Source organism: Delphinus delphis, chromosome 18 (genome assembly GCF_949987515.2).
Source record: "Delphinus delphis chromosome 18, mDelDel1.2, whole genome shotgun sequence".
NCBI lineage: Eukaryota > Metazoa > Chordata > Mammalia > Artiodactyla > Delphinidae > Delphinus > Delphinus delphis.
In genome coordinates, this window is record NC_082700.1 from 2,461,176 (window position 1) to 2,477,084 (window position 15,909).

Here is a 15,909-nt window from a genome sequence, read left to right on the forward strand (position 1 = left end):
ATAGCGACAGAGACCTAGCAGGTGCTTTGTGTACTTTGCAAGATGAGGAGAGAGGATGGACTGTTAGCAGTTAAATTTGTAAAACCTTGAGAAAAACCCATATGAAACTGTAATGAATTAAAGAAACGTTTATCAATCACCTACTACACGCCAACTCTGTATAAGTTGCTCGATAGGGACTGAGGCATGACTGAGATGCAGTTTCTGCCTCCGATGTGTGAAGGTGAGGTAATTATAAATAATTAAAATGCAACATCCAGGTGCTACGATGGAGGTATGTCCCAAGCTCTGGGGGACAGAGCAAGATGAGTAGCTAGGCTGTGGAGAGGAGGACCCTGGAGCTGGGTCACAGAGGATTCCCAAAGGACGAAGGAAGAACGGTTTTCCAAGCAGAGAAAACAGACGCTCAGGAACCTGGAAGGGAGACCACGCTGTGGAGTCACTTTAATCAGGGACAGACAATGTGGGGCGATGCTTCGACAAGAGCAGGACGATGGGCGACCTCAGACTGAAGGGCCCTGTGGGTTTAGCGTTCTTCCTCTAGGCAATGCTGAGCCACCAAAATTTTGATTATACCATCGCCTAAAACGTAAGCTATTTTAAAATAGCATTTCATCAAACACTTCGGAAATCTTCTGAGAGCTGAGCCACTGACAAAATACAGAACTTAGAGTTCTGAAATGTCTCAGGAGATAAGGCTCTGGCCCTGCCTGGGGCATCCCTGGGAGAAGCCCGGAGGAGCTGCAGTGTTATCAGCTGCACTTCAGTGAATTGAAAGAGGAACTTAATGTAGTATCAGGCATTCATTAAGGTATTGGAAGGAATCTGTCTCACTGTCCCTGACCAAGGTCATTAAACAATGCAATTTTTGCATATATTATATACAGAGCTAAGATTAATCCTGCTTTTCTTATATATCAATGTTTCATCTCATAATCGCACATACAGAGGCAAGAGAAGAACTGAGCAAACTCCAAGGCAATTAACCAGAAATAGGAAAGATCCTCCTGATTTGTCTCTTTAAATCTCTATGGAAACTATATTGACAAAGTACATGATGGTCTTCATATACAAACCCTTCTCTTTAGAAATGAAAGTACCTATTAAGAAGTTTAAAGTACCGGGCTTCCCTGGTGGCCCAGTGGTTAAGAATCCGCCTGCCAATGCAGGGGACAAGGGTTTGAGCCCTGGTCCAGGAAGATCCCACATGCCTCGGAGCAACTAAGCCCATGCGCCACAACTACTGCGCCTGAGCTCTAGAGCCCGCAAGCCACAACTACTGAGCCCACGTGCCACAACTACTGAAGTCCACGCACCTAGAGTCCGTGCTCTGCAACACGAGAAGCCACAGCAATGAGAAGTCTGAGCACGGCAATGAAGAGTAGCCCCCGCTCGCCTCAACTAAAGAAAGACTGCGCGAAGCAACGAAGACCCAATGAAGCAAAAAATAAATTAAAAAAAAAATTAGGGGCTTCCCTGGTGGCGCAGTGGTTGAGAGTCCGCCTGCCGATGCAGGGGACACGGGTTCGTGCCCCGGTCCGGGAAGATCCCACATGCCGTGGAGCGGCTGGGCCCGTGAGCCATGGCCGCTAAGCCTGCGCGTCCAGAGCCTGTGCTCCGCAACGGGAGAGGCCACAACAGTGAGAGGCCCGCGTACCGCAAAACAAAAACAAAAAAAGTTAGTTCCTTTAAAAAAAATTTTTTTAAGTACTGACTACTATGAATATAAATGGGATTTCAAATACGATGGGCTTTAAAAGGTTTCTATCCTATGTGATAAGAAATGAAAGCCTCTAAGTCCGAAAGTTATGTATGTTTCAAAGGCAAGCATTTTACACTTTCCGTGTCCGTTATTACATTTTATTATGGGAGGCAGTATCCCTGGAATAATGCAACTCCACTTCCTACATTCGGTATAGACTGTCTCTAGACGTATACAGGGAGCTGTTTCAATGGATCTTTATTACCATAGATTTTCATGACAATCACTCTGAGTTCATTTCAGATACTATCACATTCAAATTTGGTGACTCAGATGGTCATAGCACCGAATGGTCTGTCCCTCTAGGAGATTTGTACGTGTTTTGATGGACACTTAGTGTCATGTTGAAAAATTAACTGTCCCTATTTTTCCCCTCCAGTGCCAACCACTTTGGATGATTATATCCCTTCTGAAATTGCTGTTGTTCTAGCGTTGTTTTTGAGGTCCACTTAAGTACCCAAATCTACTCACATTTTTATCCCTGGTATGGCAGCTTGGAAAAATGTAAAACGCTACACAGCAAAATGAAGGCTGTCTTTAAAGAAATATGAAAATTTTGATCTTCATTTAAAGGAAAGCTGGAAAGCTTTTCACCAGCTCAGAAGCCCAGAGACGTTAATAACTCAGCCAAGGTCACATAACTTATATACATGGTGGGCCGGCCTGACTCCAAATTGCAGTCTCTGCTGACATTCAGGGCTCCGTTCATATTTAGATTAATCTACGATGTTTCCATATGGATTTCCTGAACACCTGGACTCAGGCATGAGGAACTGAAATGCGTTTTTCTATGTTGATTCATTCAAAATATCTTTTCCGAGCACCAAGTGCCAAGTCTTACGTTTGCAACAAAAAACTAAACACTGTTCTTGGCCAGAAGAATGCTTAACCCAATTAGGGAGGAAATCTCATGAATGACAAAAACAAAGGGGGAAAACACCGTGATGCGTTAAGTGCTGTTCAGAGAAGGAATCTGCTCCCACCGCGATGGGTGTGGTGCTGGGTGTGGGAGGCGCCCGGCAACGCGAACGCCACTAGATTAGGGAAAGTGGGCGGACATTAGGGCCCACCACGGGTCAAACACCGCGTAAAATCCAAACTCCTTTTTCAAGACCGCAAATCCTGGAGATGGCTCAGAGCCCCGATTTGCCTTTGACGGCTCAGATCCAATACGCTACCGCACGTCGTCACGCCCTGTCTTTCAGTTCCCATGTTCACCATCCCATCCAAAGCCAGCACTACCCTGAGAAACACCGCGAGGATGGAAAATTACCTGGTCTCCTTGTCTGCAAGTCTTAAGCCCTCTAATGCACCCTGCTCCTAGCTGCTGCGGCTCTCTCTTTGGACTACGTACTCATTCTCAAAAGCTTGTTGCTGGCTTCCTGTGATCAAAAGGAGTGGTTTTCAAGCTACATGTGCAGCCCACCCCACTTTCTCAAGGAAAATCTTAAACCCAGAACCCCAATAACTAAATCAGACTGAAATGTATTTATCTGCAGAAAAATTACTCCCAACCCCGCAGGCCTCAGGGATCTGGGAAGCAAGTTTAAAAAACACTGAAACAATCAAGAGGAGCATTGAGAGGCACCTTCACTAAGGATCACAGCCTAGAGCCTTGCTTCCAGCAGCCTTGCTACTTACGGGCCAGAAGCACAGACCTCACTCGGGAGCAGAGGAGAAATGCTGCACCTCAGACCCACCCTGGCCCTGAATCAGAAACAGCGCTTTAAAGATCCCCAGGTGGGGCTTCCCTGGTGGCGTAGTGGTTGAGAACCTGCCTGCCAATGCAGGGGACACGGGTTCGTGCCCTGGTCTGGGAGGATCCCACATGCCGCGGAGCAACTGGGCCCTTGAGCCACAACTACTGAGCCTGCGCATCTGGAGCCTGTGCTCCGCAACAAGAGAGGCCGCGACAGTGAGAGGCCCGCGCACCGTGATGAAGAGTGGCCCCCGCTTGCCGCAACTAGAGAAAGCCCTCGCATAGAAACGAAAACCCAACACAGCCAAAAATAAAAAAATAAATTAATTAAAAGAAGGCTGAACATTTAAAAAAAAAAAGATCCCCAGGTGACTTGCATGCACAGTAAAGCTGGAGAAACACACAAAGCGCTCTAGCACTCCACCATCTCCCCACACTCATCCCTTGAATGGCTTCCCCAACGCAGCCCCTCCCCTTCCCGGAAGTGAGCATCTCCACAGCACCTTATTAGGTGGCTTCACCCCGCCCCCGCTCTCCAGGTGCACGGGACACCTTCTCCCTCTGTTACCGCACCACCTGGGTTTACCTGCTGGGCTTCATTCTCACCGTCACTCGACCTCTGATGGTCAGGAAACAGCCCAGACTTTAGAATAAGCAGGATCGCTTCCCCCTGGCTGGGGCCTTTCCCACCCCTCAAACAGATGCGATCTACCCTCTTCAGACCCCAAAGCACTTAGAACCATTCTTATACAAAGAGTATTCTATTTTCTTGTGTTTTAGCTAATTGGATGTTTGTTTTGTCTCCTATCAGATTGAGAGCTCTCCGCATCAGGAGCTCTGGCTTGCTTAACATATGGCGTGTAAGTGTCCACAAAATATTTCTGGAATGGAATTGATTCTTGTGGGAAAGGGAGCTGAATAAAGGGGAGGGAAGTGAAGCCCGATGACAGTGTTCCCATCCAGCCCAGCCCAAACCATGGTACCTAAGTCCAGCCGCCCGGGCTCTGCATTTCAAACTTCACTTCAGGAACGTGGGGAGGAGCCCTGCAACGGCAGGACTGTATTCCCGGGTGGTGTGTGGAAAGCGTCTGCCGAGACTACAGATTCCACGTCATGCTCACTGGAACTGCAAAACTGAAGTCCACGCTGCAAGTATGCTTCTTGAACTCCCAGCCTTCTACAAGTATGCTACTTCTGAAAACTGTAGAAAATAAAAATAAAGCAGACTTCCAAACAAATGCCACTGAGTCATTAGATTTCAGATGACATAAAAGTCATTTTCAAAGGAAGAAAATCTAATCATGACATCAGGGTTTTAATAAGCGTATTTTATTTATTCTAAAAATCTCACTTCAAAGAGGCTGGTAAGGAGCATATAATACAAGGCTTAAAATACCACAATATGACACGAACTAAAGAAAAATAAGACCGGAATGTGAAAGGACACACGATGAGGCCAATAGGTGAGGTCAAATTTTATCAAGACATTTGCTTTGCATCTTTTTGAATGCACAAGTAGACAGCAGGGATCCTGTATTTTCTGTTAAGCTTTTAGCAAACGACAGAGAAAAGGAAACACCCCATTGAATGATTCACATCTAGAGCATAAGATGGGCTGGGTCATCTTTGAAATCAAGATTTTTGATGAACATTGGAGACAGAGCTAGAGAACATTCTTTCAGTAAGTATTTGAAAGATGCCCATTTAGTGGGGTTTTTCAAATTTTGGCTTTATTGAGGTATAATTGACCTATAAAGTTATAAGATATTTAAAGTATACATCCGAGTGATGTGATATATGTATACATTGTGAAAGGACTCCCCATCTAGTTAATTAACCCAGCCATCACCTCCCATATTTACCGTTGTTTTTAGGGGAGAATATCTGAGTTCCACTCTCTTAGCAAATTTCAATTATGTGATACCATGTAATGTTGACAGTTGAATAAAGAATTATTTGTCTCAAGAGACAATGGAACTGGGGTTGTGTTAGCCACCTTTGGTCAAGACTAAGATTCTATTAAGATAAAAATAAAGCCAAAATTTTATTAAGACAATTACTTTGCATCTTTTCTAAGGCGCAGATAGACAATGGAAGAAAATTTAAAGTCATAGAAGATAGACAGCCACAGAGTGCAAAGGAAAAAGGCAATGTCTCAATACACATGGGGGAATGAAAGGATTTTATTGTACCTGGATTTAACTCTAACAGGTGCTTTTTAACTTTCCCCAGAATGACATTGGTCATTTGACTAGAGGGAGTGCTGAGGGAAAATTTTAATAGAGATCATTTTAAAGGCATAGGAAAAAAGATGGTGCAAAAGTATATTAAAATGTTGATGATGGGGTTACAACTGACATTAATTTTTCTTTGTATTTCAAAATTTCTACAATGTATGTGAATAGTATCATGATCATAAATATCATATATATTAAATAACAATGAAAATACAAGAAAAAGAGATGCTATTCCATTGCAAGATGAATGAAGACTGCTTTCAAAAGAGTTACCAGAGGTATAATTCTGTTGTCAGAAAGGAGTCTGAATTGCTTGGCCAAAATATTCTGGCCATTTTCAAGGAAAAAATACCACAAATTAATAAAGATAAATTGCCTAGAGATAGATTTCAATGAAAGTGAACATCCAACAGCAGCGTATTTATTACCCTGAATTGGTAATTTAACAGAGGCACATCTGGTACTGAAATACATATTGTTTAAACTATCTGAGCACATCTGGTCTTATCTTATTAAACAAACAACGCAAATCCAGGTAAAACTGGGCATCTCCTCATGTCCCTGGGAATTACGATACAAAAACTTTCCAAACAGCAGAACACATGCAAGGAGACATAGGAACACCTCCAGAAAAACACACATTCATCGATCAGCACGTTAAATTAGGGATGTGTGGGACCGTGGATAACTCTGGAAATTGAGCACAATTAAAGACATGCTTGCTTCAGAAAAATGACAGTTTTAAAATGAAAGAGAGAAAAATAAACTTATAACTACATTCTAAAGAGCAGACAGCTTTTTAATTACAGGCTGTACAGAATCACACCCTTATTCACGCATGCATCCACTTGTGAACCAAAAATCTTTACACGCTCTTGTGTGCCAGCTTCTGATGAGATACTGGCGACCAGGTGAGTGAACACGATCATCACAGAGCTCCAGGTCAATGGGGAGCTGACAGCATGCTAAAGCCTGGTGTGTGCTCTACAGGGGAAGGGTCCTAATGTTTCAGAGAAGCCCCGAAGCAGAGAGAGACCTGGCACCCACAACTAGCAACCCATCACGCAGCCCCCAGGATTAACCCAATCAATCATGGCCTCGCCATCCCACGAGCACCTAGGCAGAGGGCCGCTGCTCAGTGCGGGGTTGGTGAATGAGTCTCTGGCTGAGGCCTCAGCCCTCCGCATCCTGTTCATCGCTCTCGCTGGCCCACAGAAGCACCGATAAATAATGCCGAATGAATGAATGAACCGTTAAGCAAGGGATTAGAGGCCTTGATGTTACTTCTCATTGTCTCTCTTCAAGAGAGTCAACAAAACTCTCATATGTCTGGGGAAACGTGTGAAAATAGGGAAGCTATTTTTAAAATGTCTAAACTTTGCCTTGGAAATGACCTTAAAATGTTAAGGCAATTTGAGAATCATGAAAAAATGTAATTAAATAACTTAAATTACTGAAATTATAACCTCTGTAAACAGGACAGGAAACGCTGACCCAGATGTTGTACTACCAGACAGCACCCTATTCCCTTCCATCGTGCTGTGATTCTGGATTCTTTATTCAGAACAGAACGCTCCAGTAATTACTAGGAATGTCTTGTTGACACCTGTTCAGAAGAACATTTTCCCCTCCTTCATGTGATTTTATTTCATAAAGCAGGAACAAAATACTCCAATAAAACATATCTCTAATTTAATATTAATGGGATTTAAAAGATTATTTTTTAAAGCATTAAAACAATTTATTCCTTTAAGCAAAGAATCATATCTGTACAATTTATTTTAGAGATGTTTTTCTATCTCACATAGAATAATTACCTAACCACAGCTTTAAACATTTGTGAGCTCCATATTTTTAAGAATATAAAATAAAACTGACATGATTGCCGCTACCAGTAAATTTACAACCTAGCAAGGTAAACACATCAAAGGAAACAATCTACTAAAAGCGATGAAATAAATGTGAAATATATAAGATGGCATATACCAACCAAGTCACATGATGCAATAATTAATAAATGGCTCAGAGAACAGACCCTCAGGAAGGGGTAGAGGAATCCAAGATGATTGCACAGAGGGGTCGGACCCAGGAAGAGCCTGAAGAAGGGGAAGGATTTTGACTGCAAGCACAGAAACGGAGAAGCCTGGTAGCCAGGGCAATCTCAGAAGTCAATACAGGTAGATGGAAATTTCCTACAAAACTCTATGGCCCCTTCTAGCTCCCTCTAATCAAGGAGAAGTTAAAGGTATATTCCACGCAAAACTGGAATTCTAGAGACAGCACGTAAATACACACCACAGGAATCTACTTGGTACCTACCAGAAGGATATATGTGTGTGTAATATCAGACGGATATATGTCCCATCTCAGGGAGAGATATCATGCAGTATATACGTTTAGGTATCACTTCATATCATATCAGGGGGACCCAAATCCTATCTATGATCTAAGACTGAAATTCCTGACCATCAGAGTTTGCTTTTCCCAAAAAGACCCTCAAAGGAAGTGGCATCCATCCTTCAGAGCCGTACGTTTCACTCCCAACAGCTAACGTCATCCCACCCACAGCCAAGGAAGCATCGGGATGCAACCTCTCCTCTGGCGGGTTAATCTGAGAAATCTGTCTGGGGATTTCTCTTCGTGTTTGACCACCGTGTCCTCCAGCCTCTCAGCCTCACTTACCACAGTGATGCCCGCTTACCCGTGAGAAGCCACATGTACGTGGCTCTGAACGCCAAGTGCCCTGTATGTATTCCTCATCTTCCTCCCATCTCACTGGGGACTCCTCACTACACATCTCCTCCTCTCCCCCAACTCTAAATGCTGGAGGGACCCAGGACTGAGTCTTCCAGACTCCTCTCTCTCCAACTACACTCCAGCCCTTAGGTATCTTATCCAGTGTCACGGCTTAAGTGCCAGCTTCCATCCTTATAGCTCCAGCCAGGAGCCTCCCGCATCATCGCCCGATGCATACGTGTGCTTACAAGACACATCAGCGTTGATGTCTTAGAGGGGACTCAAACTTAGCTAATCCAAAACCAAACTCATCATCACTCCCCTAAACCTGCTTTTCCAGCCATCTCCAAATCAGCCCACGAGACCATCATACATCACTGTTTGGGGCAAAAATGTGAAGTTCGCTCCAAGTTGGCTCTTTTCCTCTGACCTCACATCCAACCCATCACCAAATGCATTGACTCTGGGCAACACATCCTCCACACTGACCCGCACTCTTGCCCGGGCTGTCGTCACCTCCCACCGGGACTGTCACGGTAAATGTCTGTCATGTTGCCCGATCACTGCAATATACTCAATCAGTGGCTTACACAACAGATTACATCTCACAGTCTGGAGGCTGGACGTCCAAGATCAAGGTTTGGTTTCTGCTGTGGCCTCTCTCCTTGTCTTGAAGATGGACTGCCTCCTTGCTATGTCCTCACACAGTCTTTCCCCCTTTTCCTCCCACCCCAGTGTCTTTCTTGTGTCCTGATCCCTTCTTCTTACAAGGATACCAATTAGACTGAATGAGGGCCCCACCCTAATGAACTCATTTAACACTAATTATCTCTTTAAAGGCCAAATCCTTAAATATAGCTACATTGGGGGTTAGGGTTTCAGTATATGAATTTGAGGAGGACACAAGTCAGTCCATAATGGTATCATTCAACAGTTTCCCGTCTCACTCAGAAAACAAGCCAGTATCTTTTCAGTGGCCGGGGAAATAGTACCGGGTGTGGCCACCCCGTCTCCATTCTCTCCCGAGCTCCCGTGCTCAAGCCAACTGGCCTCTTTGCCGTTCCTGGAACGAACAGGCACACTCTTGGGACACTCTTGCAGTTCTCTCCTCAGAAGAGTCCTTCCCTCCCTCTCACACCGTTCTCAGGCCTTTACGGAAATGCCACTTCTCTAGGAGACCTTCCTGCCTAATTTACAGCCTCACCCTGAACACCACGACGCACTCTCCCGCTTTATTTTCCATCAGGACACCCATCCCCATCTCTCCCTACGTTGACATGACACATATTTTACGTATTTATGGGTATCCGTCTGGCAGCAAGCTTCATGGTGGCTGAGGTCTTTGCTTTATTCAATGCTATTCTTCATCATCTTGAACAGGAACAGATATTCTCCTATCCAGGTGACAGAAATTCATGACTGTTTTCAAGGGTACACTGCAGGTAGGAATTATCCACTATTTCTAGAACTTATTTGGCCTTGGCCACTAAATGACCTCCACTTTCTCCCACTTGGTAATAAACTTGTACTGGTTTTTGGACCTCTTTCTGGCTGCTGACTTTGCACAGCTGCTCCAAATCCATTATCATTTCTTGTTTCTTTGCTTGTATACTTAGAACATGCTGCAATCAGCACATACAAATTCATAAATTCAGACCTCAAGGGCTTTTCTATGAAACCCCTTGGTTCACTGAGGTGTTAACATAAACAACAGTACTACAAAGAGTTAGAAATTTTACATGAAAGGAGAGAACGTTTACTGAGCACCTGCCGTGTGCCGGGCACTTCAGAAGTGCAGGGTTTCGCTGAGTCCTTACAACAAGCCCCTCTGTTACTACTGTTACTACAAGCCTCTCTGTTACTACTGTTGCTGAGATGATCGATACTGTGTTAAGTCTACTGGTTTGACTGTCTCCTCTCACACACGGGAGCTGATCCTGTTCGTTGAATATAAGAAAATCTACGGGGTTTTTTTTCTCCTGAATGTTCGGAGTTAATTTACGACTCTTAAGGATTTTATATAACAAGAAGCTTATCTTCTCCAATGAGCCAACATTCTCCTGTCCCGACACAGCCTCCATCTCAGAGACGCGGTATAAGGAGTCAGGAGGGGAGAAAGGCACTGTCTTCAACAATTCTCCAAATACAGCATAATGTAGTCATTAACAAGAGTCTGGATTCCTGAGTGCAAAGCCCAGCCCTCCCATCTACGAGCTGTACATCTTGGGAAGATACTTCACTTTTCTGTAAAATGGGAAGGATGGCGGCAATGACAATGACAGTATTCATAGAGGTGTTATGCCCACAACCTGTAACAGCTTCAATAATGTAAGGTATTCATCTGCAACTTGCTTTTTTCATTGCACAAACACGTCACATATGCTTCCCCTGATGATAAGCATTTAGTTAATTTCCAATCTTTTACTTTAATAAACAATGCCAAGCCAAACACCCTCGTACACATTTCCACAGGTTTATGTGAAAATCAGTCCAGGATATATACGGAGAACAGAATTGGGGAAATGTTCATCTCCAATTTGTCTAGATATCGCAAAATTGTTCTCTAACGTGTTTGTACCAACTTTTACTGCACCCCAAGCAGTGAGTGACACCCTCCTCATCATTTGATTGTCAGGCTTGATGAACATGACCATCTGATGTGTGTGAGATGATGTCATCAGATATTCCGTTTTCATTTCCCTGATGGTTAGTGAGGCTGGATATCTTTTCATCGTGTTGGCCTTTCAGATTTCTTTTTCTGCCAGTTGCTTATTCACCATCATATCTGCTACATTTTATTGGTCAAGGTAATTCATAAAACCAACCTTGATTTGAGGGGAGGAAAAACAGAGTCCACCTCTAAACAGACAGAGCATCACGCACACAGAGAAGGGAGGAAGGAACTGACCACGGCCATCCTCAAAGGCTGTCCCTTTATCAGTCGGCTGCTTGCATTTTTGTAATTGTTTTAGTTAATTTTATAGGAATTATATATTACTCCCAAAAAATAACTCTTTAACCATTTCGGTTATTACAGAGTATTGAGCAGAGTTCCCTGTGCTCTACAGTAGGTCCCAAATGAAAACAGAATTTGAAAAGAATAGATAACATGCATGTGTATAACTGAATCACTTTACTGTACACCTAAACTAACACAACTAACTAACAACTAACCGCTGTTAATCAACGGTACTCCAGTGTAAAATAAAAATAATAATAATTCTTTGTAATTTATGCATCACAAATGCCACTTCCCAGTGTGTGGCTGGTCTTTTCACACTTTACAGAGTCTTTCGAACCACAGAAGTTTTTGGTTTTAATATAGTCAAATTTATTGCCTTTGTCTCATAAACTGTGATTTTTGTGTCTCTTTTAGGAACATCTGTGCTCTCCAAAAGTCACATTCTGCTGCTCCTCCATATGCTTTGAATTTTAGTATCTACATTTGGGTCATAAACCATTTGGTACTTATTTTAGTGCATAGTTTGGGGTAAGAATAAAATCTATTTTAACTTTTTTGCATGTCACAAGCCAATTCCCCCAGCACAGTTCGTTAAAGCGTCTAGATTTCTTTATTTATTTGTAATGCCCTTCTGCCATATAATACGTTTCCTTATGTTTATGGGTCTATTTATGGCCTCTCCAGCTATAATACAAACACTATTTTAACAACTTAATAAGTAAGTTAAGCCTGAATATTTGGTTTGCTATACCTTCGTTTTTCTTCTGCAACTTTTCTTGACTATTAATGGTTCTTTGCTTACTCATTCAAATTGCAGTCAGTTTGTCAAGTTCCACTTATTAGTATCTTGATTGCTCTTACATCAAATTTTAAAACTTAATTACATTATATGCAATCCCAATAAAAATCTCACCAGGCATTTTTCATTTTTTTTCTTAGAAATTGACAAGCTGATTCTATAATTAATATGAAACCATCTAGTGTGTAGAAATCCGGTATATCCAAAGCAGTCTTTGAAAAGAATTAAGTTGAAGGACTTATACTATTTGATTTCAAGGCTTATCATAAAGCTGTAGGAGTCAGGATTCGGTGACACTGGCCTGAAGACTGACAAATAAATCAATGGAACAGAAAAGACCCCAGAAATAAACCCACATCTGTACTGACATTTGATTACCAGCAAAGTCAGCAAAGCAACGACAGAGAGGAGAACTTTTTCAATAGGGATGGCAGGAACAACTGAACACCGTCCGGAAAAACAGACCGTAATGCCCACCTCAAAACAAACACAAACATAACTCATCACGGATTACAGGCCTACATTTAAATGCCAGAACTACAAAGCTTCTAGAAGAAAACATAACAGAATATCTTCATGACTTAAGAGGCAGGGAAAGGTTTATTTAATAGGACACAGAAATTTCAAGCCGTAAAAGAAAAAATTAATCTATCAAAATGAAAAACTCTACTCACGAATTTATAAATAGATACTATTGAAAATGAGTAAGAAAGTACATACTGAAAGGAAATATCTGTTTATCTGACAAAGGCTCGCTATATAGAAGAATGCCTTCAGCTCGATAATAAAAGCCAGTCTAACAAAACACGTGCAAAAGATTTGAATAGGTACTTCCCAAAGTACCATATGTGAATGGCCAACAAGCACGTGAAAAATTTCTGAGCACGATTAGTCATCAGAGAAATGCTTATACAACTATAATGAGATACAGCTGCACACCCACTAGAATTAAAAAGACTGACAGCACTAAACGTTGGTGAGGATGAGGGGAATCCGAACTCTCATGCATCAGGCATAGGAACGTAAAATGATAAACCTCTCTGGAAAAATGTAAGATGGTGTCTTAAAAAACTAAACACACACCTACCCCACGACAAGCAATTCTACTCCCAGGTATTCACCCGAGAGAAGTAAAGTATGTGACCACAGAATGATCTGTACAGAAACATTCATAACTGCTTTATTCATAAGAGACAAAATTTGGAAAGAAGCCAGTGTCCATCAATAGGGGAATGGAAAAACAAATTGTTTCAATGAAAAATGTTATTCAAAAATAAAAAGGAACAAACTACTAAAACACGTAACAACGTGAAGGAATCTCACATACATTATGCCGAGCGAAAGATGCCTTACTCAAAACAATAGACACTGTGTGATGACATTTACAGGAAGCTCTAGAATAGGCAGATCTACTCTAGAATAGAAAAGCTCAGAACTGTGCTTGCCTGTAAGGATTAAGGACACGAGGTGGTGGTCGTGCCCCACATCTGAACAGAGTTCTGAATTACCCAAGCGTACATGCTGTCAGAACCCATGGAATGTTCTGTAATGACCTAAATGGGAAAAGAATTTGAAAAAAAATAGATACATCTTGGGCTTCCCTGGTGGCGCAGTGGTTGAGAGTCCGCCTGCTGATGCAGGGGACACGGGTTCGTGCCCCGGTCTGGGAGGATCCCACATGCCGCGGAGCGGCCGGGCCTGTGAGCCATGGCCGCTGAGCCTGCACGTCCGGAGCCTGTGCTCCGCAACAGGAGAGGCCACAACAGTGCGAGGCCCGTGTACAGCAAAAAAAAAAAAAAAAAAAAAAGATACATCTCTATGTACAGCTGAATCACTTTGCTGTACACCTGAAACTAACACAACACTGTAAATCAATTATGCTCCAATACAAAAACAAAATTTAAAAAGATTAAAAAAAAAAAAAAAAAAGCTCATGGGATGATGGTATACATAAGACCTGCCTTCCGTTACCCAAAGCAATCGATGTATACTGAGAACGTCAGCCTCTGCACTCCCTGGAAAAGTCATCTTCCTGAGATAGGAGTTTCTCTTGTTGGGGAAATTGCCCCCCAGCAGGAAATGGGGGCACAGGGATCTGTGGAATGCAACAGGGGTCACCACAGACTAGGTGGAGCAGAGCTCTGAAGCGAACCTGGACCCTGCCGTGTCCAAACCGGGTGACCTAAGTATTAGAAGTCACTACTCTTGCTGAGACTGCCTCCTTCAGAACTCGGGACAATAATATTATTATAAATGAAGTCTGAGCATTTCATGTGGGAATTAGAACAAACTTATGTATTTCAGTCCCATTTTCCTAACCAGAGTCTGGTTTTAGGCAGGGGCTCAAGCCCAGCTCAAAATCTGGTGTAGAACCTATACACTGACTTCACTCTATGTAGGAACTGAAGCCCCTGCCCCAGCCCCAGGGTCTGTTTCCAGGAGTGATAACCCAGGGGCCACGGCGGTGCAGCCCGCACTCAGAACCTAGCTCTGGGGTCCTCCTTCTTTCTGGCAACTGAGAATTTCCTATTTTTCATTTAGGTTTTTGGGGGCTCTTTTTTTTTTTTTTTGGTCTTGGCTGTGTATTTGGAAAATCTTTATATTTCATGCAGCATTTCTTCGTATTTGCAGGGAAAGAATATTAAGGAAAGCCATTCCTCATCGTGTTCGCACTTTAACTCTTCTAAGTCTGGTTTCTTCCTCTACAGGATGGTACTAGTGACGCTAATAACACTTAGTATCTATCACTAAGGTTGATGAGAGGATGAAGGGAGACTAAGCATGGAAAGCACTGGTGTATAAGGTCTCTCTTCTAGAACCTAGTCCAGTGTCCAACCAACCTCAAAGAACAAAGTCAGAGGATTTACGTGGGTCCCTACCAAGAAAATGCACAAGGAAAAGAAATAAGAGCTTATACACTGGAAAGAAAGAAGTCGGGGCTTCCCTGGTGGCGCAGTGGTTGAGAGTCCGCCTGCCGATGCAGGGGACGCGGGTTCGTGCCCCGGTCCGGGAAGATCCCACATGCCGCGGAGCGGCTGGGCCCGTGAGCCATGGCCGCTGAGCCTGCGCGTCCGGAGCCTGTGCTCTGCAACAGGAGAGGCCACAACAGTGAGAGGCCCGCGTACCGCAAAAAAAAAAAAAAAAAAAAAAAAAGTAAAGCCATCCTTATCCGAAGATCATAAGATTGTACATTTAGATAATCCAGTAAACTAAAGACAACATATTAGGTGCTGTAAGAGAATTTAGCAAGGCTTCTGGTATAAGATAAATACGAAAAACCAATTGTATGTATCTATATACTAGCAACAATTAGCTAATTATTTGATTTTTAAAACACTATAATTTATAACTGATACCTAGGAATAAGTCTAACAAAAAATAAGCAAGACCCATAACAGAAGAGGATAAAACACACCGAGAGAAAGAAAAGATTTAAGTAATGGAGAGATATTCCACATTCATGAATTGGAAGACTTAATATTTAAGTTGATTTTTCCCAAAATGAAGTATAAATGTAATTCAATCCCAATCGAAATCTCATCAGGCGTGTGTGTACACGTGCATGCGTAGAAACAGAAATGTAAAAATTAAGGGCGGGACAAGTCAATTTTGAAAAAGAGCAAAATTGGAAGGTTAGAGTTCCAGATACAAAGACTCGTGAGCAAGCAGTGGTCACTAAGGCAGACCAGTGCAATCAAACAGGAAGCCCAGGAA

At 42.8% G+C, this 15,909-nt stretch overlaps 1 long non-coding RNA gene across 1 annotated transcript in view; it reads right to left on the bottom strand.

Annotated features, from left to right (window-relative positions):
* LOC132413872 (uncharacterized) overlaps nucleotides 1-15,909 on the bottom strand; it is a 186,071-nt gene that overhangs the window by 159,875 nt on the left and 10,287 nt on the right. Inside the window, exon 4 of the long non-coding RNA XR_009516839.1 lies at nucleotides 4,445-4,662. This is a non-coding gene — a long non-coding RNA (uncharacterized lncRNA). The remainder of the gene's footprint in view (nucleotides 1-4,444; nucleotides 4,663-15,909) is intronic.